The sequence below is a fragment of the Odocoileus virginianus genome, unplaced genomic scaffold (assembly GCF_023699985.2).
Source record: "Odocoileus virginianus isolate 20LAN1187 ecotype Illinois unplaced genomic scaffold, Ovbor_1.2 Unplaced_Contig_8, whole genome shotgun sequence".
Classification (NCBI taxonomy): domain Eukaryota; kingdom Metazoa; phylum Chordata; class Mammalia; order Artiodactyla; family Cervidae; genus Odocoileus; species Odocoileus virginianus.
In genome coordinates this window covers 2,599,496-2,608,859 of record NW_027224325.1, presented here as the reverse complement: position 1 = coordinate 2,608,859, position 9,364 = coordinate 2,599,496, and the positions used below count along the sequence as shown (strand labels likewise).

Genomic DNA, 9,364 nt, shown 5'->3' with positions numbered 1-9,364 from the left:
ATACCTGGTGGAATAATTTCTGCCACATTAATTCCGTGCACTTGGGCCTCCATCTGCAACCATGTATGTCTTAGCATCTGTGTTTTGTGTGAGCAAGCAAGGATGGACAAACCCATGGGATCAGTAGATGGTTTCACATGTGGGAAATGATGTCAGGTAACCAGGAAGAAGTGCTGACCTCAAAACATCTCAACCTGCCATGGAGCCTGAGGTCCTTCATTTTCAGATTCATATTCTGCCTGGTACAGTAATGGGCACCTGGAGAATGCTCAGCAAATGTTAACTTGAACTTACCATTTCATAATGTATATATATGTATATACATACATAATGTAGTATATATGGGCTTCCCTGGTGGCTCAGATGGTAAAGAATCTGCTTGCAATGCAGGAGACCCAGGTTCAATCCCTGAGTCAGGAAGATCCCCTGGAGAAGAGAATGGCTACCCATTCCAGTATTCTTGCCTGGAGAATTCCATGGACAGAGGAGCCTGGCAGGCTACAGTCCATGGGGTCACAAAAGAGTTGGACATGACTTAGCAACTAAAACAACAGCAAAGATAGGTATATATACAGATATTATGTACAGATGTGAGAACTGGGTCATAAAGAAGGCTGAGTGCTCAAGAACTGATGCTTTCAAATTATGGTGCTGGAGAAGATTCTTGAGAGTCCCTTGGCCTGCAAGGATATCAAACTAGTCAATTCTAAAGGAAATCAACCCTGAATATTCATTGGAAAGACTGATGCTGAAGTTGAAGTTCCAATGCTTTGGCCACCTGATGCAAAAAGCTGACTCATTGGAAAAGACTCATGTTGGGAAAGATTGAAGGCAGAAGAGAGCAGTAGAGGAGAAGATGATTAGATAGCATCACCGACTCAACAGACATGAATTTGAGCAAACTTGGGAGATAGTGGAGAACAGAGGAGCCTGGCATGCTACAGTCCATGGGGTCACAAAGAGTTGGACACAACTTAGCAACTGAACAACAACAAAGATATTCTTTTAAAGTCAAATACAAATATTATCTATTTTTCTATTATCATTATCAATATACTCAATAAAAATTGAGAGCCAACTACATTAATTGCTTTCTTCTTAAACTGCAAAATAGGTTGGTGTGAAGGGAGAACAGTGTACTGATCAGGCTGATACGTGCAGCAGCCTCAGCCACAGCCTCTGCGGCTGTGAGAGAGGAGTCTGGCCAGGGGAGGCGGGGACAATGGATGAGGGTGTTGGTCGCCCGGCCGGGGAATTTGAACTTGATCTCACAGACATTTGGTAGGGGCTGTGGCTAATTAAGTGACAAAAGTAGGGGTTTGGGAAGGTCAGTCAGGCATTGGCATGAGGGAGTTTGCAGAAAGGGGATTTGGTTGGGAGGCAGACGTCATTAAGTGTGATTATGGTCATTACCAGAAGCCCATCCTATCCTGGATGGGTTCCTTAAAAAGCCATCATAGCCAGTGGGCACTTTATCTCACAGAATCCTCCCAGCAACCTATGAGATAGGTTTTACTGTCACCATTTATTGAGCAAGAAAACTGAGTCTTCAAGCTCTGAGGCTGCAGAGGTTCTGTGAAGGGATATCAGGTCAGGAGGGCCAGGGATACCTGGCAGGGATCCATGGCAAGGTGTACAAGAGACAGCAGAGTGGGCACTGGGGTCATCCAGATGAAGGGTCAGGGGACTGAGAAGATGGCGGGCCAGTCCCCAGCTCTGGGCCCCGGGGCCCTTCTGGAGGGCAGACAGGGCCACTTGCCCTACCTACCAGGAGGCTGAAACCTCCCAGAGTTCACTGCCGTTGTGGCGGTTGCGTCAGGCTATCTGAGGAGACACTGTGCCCGGTGAGGTTGTAGTCCAATGACTCAGCAAAGCATCCCCTCTCACCGACTGGTACCAAGCCACGGGCTACCCTTCAGCCTGAGCTTCTCCTTGCCTTTTGACGACTGTGTACACCCACTCCCATCCCCTCTCCTACAATACTTTTCTCACCACAGACTTTACACTGTGATGACCAAAGTGTGGTGAGAAGCCTCCTTTCTTCTAGGACACACACACCCGCTCTGACAAGATGACAGTCCTTTACTCACTGGGCCTGGAGAGCCCAACATGGTATAAACCAAAATAAAATGAAACAACGTCATTATCTGCCAGAGAAAGATGATTAAACTGGTTTATTTTGTGTCCTGACAGGGTGTCTCTAAACTGTGCGTCCAGTATTGTGTGTGTCCAATATTTGGTTTAGAACAACAGTATGAACTATCTGTGGGTTAATTAGTTTCTTGGAAAGTTGATTCATTTCTCTTTCTCCCCTTCTGAAGCCACAGAACATTTCATACTGAGTCAAAATGCTCAGGCTCTGGTCTACGTGGCCAAAACATAAATCATCAACTTGCTATCTCATCACAGCCAGTTAGCAGTGAGGTGGGGTCCCTTCCCCTCCTTCTGCGGTCTACTCAGGAACACTCTCAGTGGAGCCTCTACCAGACATGGACAATCCCCCCCCTCTGAGCCTGGTCTCCCGCTGCTACCCCTGGGCTCCTGAAGAGGTTGGAAGGAGAGGACAGTGAGCTTGCTCATCCCTTTCCTATGCCCATCCATATCCATCAGTGTCATCGGGGCTTGACAAGACACCACACCCAGGAAGCCACCCTGGATTAGCTACCCAACCCTTCTGATCAAACCCCTTCCCCAGCTCCCCAGCCACAGTCCAACCACAGGTTTTTTTTTTTTACCTTCTGGGTAAGGCTGGCCTGGAAAGGAGCCTTTCTGCTTTCCGAGATCAGAGGTGCTCAGATATGTGTATAGTTTCATTTTTTTTTTTTTTTTTTTTGGTTTGTTTGCTTGACAATAAGGTTATCCTTTTGATTGTTTTTGACCCACTTCACAGATGTGTTTTCTTGCCCTAACTCTATCACCAACTCTTTGCAGAGAAGAAGTACATGTAATCATCTTCAGTTTTCAATACCCCATAACACACTCAGCACACAGTTGAGTAGGTGGATGTTCAAAAGTACTCACCATCCACCGACGCTCAGCAGTATCCAGGGCAGGTCTAGGCATGGCTAAGAAGCAGTCTACTGGGGTCAGAGGCTGGCTCTGCCCCTGTTCAAATGTGTGAATTGGTCAACTTATTTCCTCCTTTTGACGCTTCCCTGTGCATATCCGCAAAGTGGAGATGGTGATGCCAACCTCGTTGGGTCCTTTTGAGGATTATAGAGGTTACAACTCATTAAGTCCTGGGAAGAGGGCCTGCTGAATAATAACACTGCATGCCCACAGAGGTCTGGAACGCCTATAAGCGCGTGCTCCCTGCTCCCCCATCCTGGGCCTCTGGCTTCCTTCCGAACATCCCACATCTGGCTTGCCTGGTGAAGGGAAGAGGCTGGAGAGGACACTGAGTGAGCAGAGCAGGGCCCCAACATTGCTCACAGATTCCCCCCGACCCCTTCCCAGCACAGAGAAGGGACTGCACTCACAGACCCAGGAATAAGGTGGGAGCGTTCGAGGGACCTCTGGCTTGTTCCCAGACTCCCAGTTGGAAATCTCCCACCCGATGGCTGGTGTTTACATCTCTATTCTTCCCTCCTCTCTGTGCTACTGAAACCAATCAGTTCTTCTCCCCTAAGTCCACCCCTGCCAGGGCTGATGAAAACCTCATTAACTGAGAAGAAAAGAACCATGACTCAGCAACAGTGGCCTGGGAACCTGATTGAAATTCCCAACAGATATTTATTGCAAAAACATTTCTCTTTATATAACAATTTAATCAGGCTGAGGTGTGATAAGCGGGAAGGCAGCCATTAAGCAAGGCTGTTAATGCGGCAGGCAGGGCGCCCGCTGATGGATGTGGTGAAGGCTTGGCCGTTCGTTAGAAATTAAAGCGGAACCGAAATCCATTTGCTGCCTGGTGGCGTGGAGCGCTGTTGTTACAGCTTAACACAGCCGTCTCACATGTGCTGTGAGGCAGACATATGTCAAGCAGCCTCCAGCTGTAATTCCAAGAAGGATTGCCTTCATATGCTTTCTCCATGGCCCTGGATGGTTGACCTCAGAGAAGCTTGACTTTTCCTGGAGCTGCAGGTTGGAGGCGGCAGGAAGAAGTGGAGAGGAGATGGAGAGAAGGAGCAGTGAAGAAGAGGGAGACAAATTTCTTCAGAGGATGGAAGAAAAGACTGTGCTTTTACAAAGAAAGCGAGCTCTTCCTGCCCACTGAGCTTGGGATAACTTTCCATTCAATGATGCCACAGTGGTCTCCTCTCTTCCATCAGAGCCTCCCCAGTACTCCCTTTCCGGGCATTATTCATGGCATTATTAGCATAAAGGCAAGGCCATGAAGTCAACAGAAGGAGCGCGACATGGCTCAGGAGCAGGAAATGTTAGTTCAGGGACTTTTCGGTGGGCTCTTATCAAGCAGGGGTCCCGCTGGTTGAACTTGAGGGCAGGACCTTGGTCTGTTCTGATGGATGCCCACGCATGGTATAAACATAGGTGTTCTGGGATGCAGGCTTCACTATGTCTTGAGAACATTCCCTGACTTCAAAAATACAGCAGGTGGCTTATTAGCCTTTGTGTCACTAGCCACTGGAACGAAGCCAAGCACAGAGTTGGTGCCCTACAAAAGGTTCATTTTGTGATGAAATGAATGAGCAAATGAACCAAGTAGAATTTTTAGGTTGTTATTTTCTCCCCATAAGATTCCTCTCTCTTCCTCCTTTAAACATTTTTTATTTATTTGGCTGAATGGGGTCTTAGTTGCAGCACTCAGGATCCTCACTGCATCACGCAGGATCTTTTGTTGCAGTGCACTGACTCTCTAGTTCTGATGCATGGGCTCCAGAGTGTGTGGGCTCAGTAGTTGCCATGTTGGCGCAGTAGTTGTGGCCTGCAAGCTTAATTGCCCTGCAGCATGTGGGATTTTAATTCCCCAACCAGAGACTGAACCTGCACCCCCTGCATTGCAAGGTGGATTCTTAACCACCGGACCACCAGGGAAGTCCCAGATTCCTCTCTCTTCCAACCATCACCCTAGGGTGCTCTCAAATACCCAGAGCCTCTGATACATTTAAAACCCAATTTCACTGAATCTGTCCAACTCTACCCCTGAACACAATCAGATTTATACGTAACTTTTTAGAGCAGCCATATCTCATACAGTAATAGGTTCTTATACTTAAGTTCTGGATGGAACCTCAACACTTAGAAGCATAGGTGGCTTATCACCCACCTGCGTCTCCAGGTTGTTGCAGGAGAGAGAGCAGGTACATTTTCTTAGGATCCCCTCCAGCCCCCACTGCAAGGGTGCTAACTGGAAGGCAGACTTTTCCAACAATTACCCAATGCCAGACTTCATTACTGAGTTTCTTAAGGTTGGTACAGGGCCAAGAAGCCTCCAAGAGAAGAAGCAAGAGACAGAAAGAAAGGATGTCAGTATCACTCTCCCTGCTGAAGATTCAAATGTGTATCTTAAGAGTCTATTAGGATAGGATCCACCCACTAAATCAGATGCAGCTGTATCATTTGCAAACAATTCATTAATCTAAATGGGTCTGAATGTCATCCATGTTCAAGGACTCACCGGACAATTTATTATAGTACAAAGCTAGAAGGAAAAAAAAAAGAAGATAGCTCATAAGACCAAACAAGATTCTCATTCGTGATATTCAAGTTTTCTCCAGGTTTCCGAAATGTGAGCCAGTGGCAGCAGGTGCAAATCCAGAGAGACCTTCCAGGAAGACTACGTTGGGCAGTGGGTTTGGGCTTGCCCGTGTGTTGTGCACAGCTTCCCAGGATCATGGTGCCGAGCCCTGACTGATGCACCAGTCATAGTCCTGGTTCTTGAGGAGTTAGGAGCTGAGCACTGGAGAAAAGCCACATCTGAAGAGCCAGAGAGAGTGGCCGCTGGCATGTGAGGCCCAGGTAGGGAGCTAGGAGCAGCTCGGAGCACAAATAGCTAGAGGATCAGAGCGCACTGAGGAAGAAATGGGCTCCGGTCTAGGTCTTTATTGTATGGCCTCTGGATGTATCCGTACACCTGTAGGCTGCTCCGCGGAGCACAGGAGCCAGAGAATCAGGGGTTGGGGCTGCAGTTCCGGGCCTACGGGCTACTTTGGGCTCAGTTACACTCCCGGTGCTCTGCTCACTCCAAGATCGTTTCTGGCTTCCATCCTAGAACCTTACCCCTCACCCATGTCAACTTTCTGACTGCTCCTAGACTCAGCCTCTGGTTCCCTTAGAAGAAACCATAACAGGAGGCCTCTTGGGGGCTCACAACTGGGAGCATGGAATTATTCTCAAATGAAGTTTTGATCCACTTATACTGTATGCTTATATTGTATAATAGGTTTAACAAAGCACATAAACCCATTGTATTATTTTATTTCCTATCATTCTTCATGGAGGAAATAAAATAGAATGGGAAAGATTAGAGATCTCTTCAAGAAAATTAGAGATACCAAGGGAATATTTCATGCAAAGATGGGCTCAAAAAAGGACAGAAATGGTATGGACCTAACAGAAGCAGAAGATATTAAGAAGAGGTGGCAAGAATACACAGAAGAACTGTACAAAAAAGATCTTCATGACCCAGATAATCATGATGGTGTGATCACTCACCTAGAGCCAGACATCCTGGAATGCACAGTCAAGTGGGCCTTAGGAAGCATCACTATGAACAAAGCTATTGGAGGTGATGGAATTCCAGTTGAGCTATTTCAAATCCTAAAAAATGATGCTATGAAAGTGCTGCACTCAATATGCCAGCAAATTTGGAAAACTCAGCAGTGGCCACAGAACTGGAAAAGGTCAGTTTTCATTCCAATCCCTAAGAAAGGCAATGCTAAAGAATGCTCAAACTACTTCACAACTGTACTCATCTCACACGCTAATAAAGTAATGCTCAAAATTCTCCACGCCAGGCTTCAACAGTAAGTGAACTGTGAAGTTCCAGATGTTCAAGCTGGTTTTAGAAAAGGCAGAGGAACCAGCGATCAAATTGTCAACATCCGGTGGATCATGGAAAAAGCAAGAGAGTTCCAGAAAAACATCTATTTCTGCTTTATTGATTATGCCAAAGCCTTTGACTGTGTGGATCACAACAAACTGTGGAAAATTCTGAAAGAGATGGGAATACCAGACCACCTGACCTGCCTCTTGAGAAATCTGTATGTGGGTCAGGAAGCAACAGTTAGAACTGGACATGGAACAAAATGGTTCAGACTGGTTCCAAACAGGAAAAGGAGTATGTCAAGGCTGTATATTGTCACCCTGCTTATTTAACTTATATGCAGAGTACATCATGAGAAACACTGTGCTGGAAGAAGCACAAGCTGGAATCAAGGTTGCTGGGAGAAATATTAATAACCTCAGATGTGCAGATGACACCACCCTTAGAGCAGAAAGTGAAGAAGAGCTAAAGAGCCTCTTCATGAAAGTGAAAGAGGAGAGTGAAAAAGTTGCTTAAAAGTCAACATTCAGAAAACGAAGATTATGGCCTCTGTCCATTACTTCATGGCAAATAGATGGGGAAACAGTGGAAACAGTGAGATACTTTATTTTGGGGGGCTCCAAAATCACTGCAGATGGTGACTGCAGCCATGAAATTAAAAAACACTTACTCCTTGGAAGGAAAGTTATGACTAACCTAGACAGCATATTAAAAAGCAGAGACATTACTTTGCCAACAAAAGTCCGTCTAGTCAAGACTATGGTTTTTGCCAGTAGTCACATATGGATGTGAGAGTTGGACTATAAAGAAAGCTGAGTGCCAAAGAATTGATGCTTTTGAAGTGTGGTGTTGGAGAAGACTCTTGAGAGTCCCTTGGACTGCAAGGAGATCCAACCAGTCCATCCTAAAGGAGATCAGTCCTGGGTGTTCATTGGAAGGACTGATGCTGAAGCTGAAACTCCAATACTTTGGCCACCTGATGCAAAGAGCTGACTCACTGGAAAAGACCCTGATGCTGGGAGGGATTGGGGGCAGGAGGAGAAGGGGATGACAGAGGATGAGATGGTTGGATGGCATCACCAACTCAGTGGACATGAGTTTGGGCAAACTCTGGGAGCTGGTGATGGATAGGGAGGCCTAGTGTGCTGCAGTCCATGGGGTTGCAAAGAGTAAGACATGACTGAGCAACTGAACTGAACGGAATCATTCTTTATATTACATCTTAAATGATACAGCATAGGCCAAAATATGTTTGGCTTTACTTTTCTTTGAGTTTTTAGAGCATTATGTGCTGTAGAAATAAACATTTCTAAACTACTGAAATGTTATTAATATTTATCAAAGGTAGTGATGTCTGGGCATGCTGGATAAACACTCTTCTACAGTATTTTTTCTTCTTGGTTGAGACCTTTGCAAATACTCTAAGAGATGTTACCTCTTAGTTATACCTTGTCAGAGCCTTTCATCAGGCCTGGCTCCTGAAGAGTGTGGTCCAGGTGTGTTTAAAGATGGGTGAGTTTAGATACACAGCATTAACAGGACGTTGCTGGAAAAGAAACGGGGGCAGGGTGTTAGTCTGGGACCCTCTAGATGAAAGGTGCAAGGATTTGATTAGGGAAACAGCTTATACGAAAGAAAGCCACGGGGATAGTGGAGTGAGTAGGGGAAATGGGGGAGCTCTCAGATGGTGATGTAATCTGACCTCAAGTAAAGGAGAGAGGGAGACAGTCCACCTGGTCAGCTGGACTGCCAAGCAGTCTAAGGACAGTTTGGCAAAACCATCCTGGTGGGGGGGGGGGGGTGCCAGGCAATGAGCCAAATCCATTGATAAAGAAGTCACCTGTCTCCAGGGAATGGGCCTGTCTCAGTATCTCTGCTGGGCTTGGCCGCTGGGCAGGAGCCTGTGGGCAATGTGCCTGGATGCTAATTTTGTTGTAGACCTTGGTGTGGCCCTGGTAGCTACCTCTCTGTGATGGGAGGTCTGGGTGGTCCTCAAGGCAGGAAGTATGCCTGGAGGAGGGGGGGCTGGGTATTAAAGGGCAGGACCCTCAGACCGCTTTCCAGGCGTAGGAAGTCCTCAACCCAAAAACCCTCAGGAGACCCACACAGCCCTCTGTGCCCTCCTGATCCCAAATGCCCTTCCACAAGAAGTCCTACAGACCCTACACTGGCATTTACTTCTCCATAGCTCCAGTGAATAAAAATGCCCTTGGGATGGGTAGCAGATTAAACTTTCCAATCAGTTAATCGGGGCAAGAAGGCTGAGCATCTGAGGAATTGATGCTTTTGAATTGTGGTGCTGGAGAAGACTCTTGAGAGTCCGTTGGACTGTAAGGAGATCAAACCAGTCCGTCCTAAAGGAGGCCAGTCCTGGGTGTTTATTGGAAGGACTGATGCTGAAGCTGAAGCTCCAATACT

General features: G+C 46.6%; 1 long non-coding RNA gene across 1 annotated transcript; it reads right to left on the bottom strand.

The window, feature by feature from the left end:
- Positions 1-3,754: 3,754 nt before the first annotated feature.
- LOC139033908 (uncharacterized) lies at positions 3,755-8,700 on the bottom strand. Its single transcript, XR_011486392.1, has 3 exons — positions 8,649-8,700; positions 8,395-8,492; positions 3,755-4,077 (listed from the first exon to the last, which is right to left on the bottom strand). It is a non-coding gene; the product is annotated as an uncharacterized lncRNA (long non-coding RNA).
- Positions 8,701-9,364: the final 664 nt, after the last annotated feature.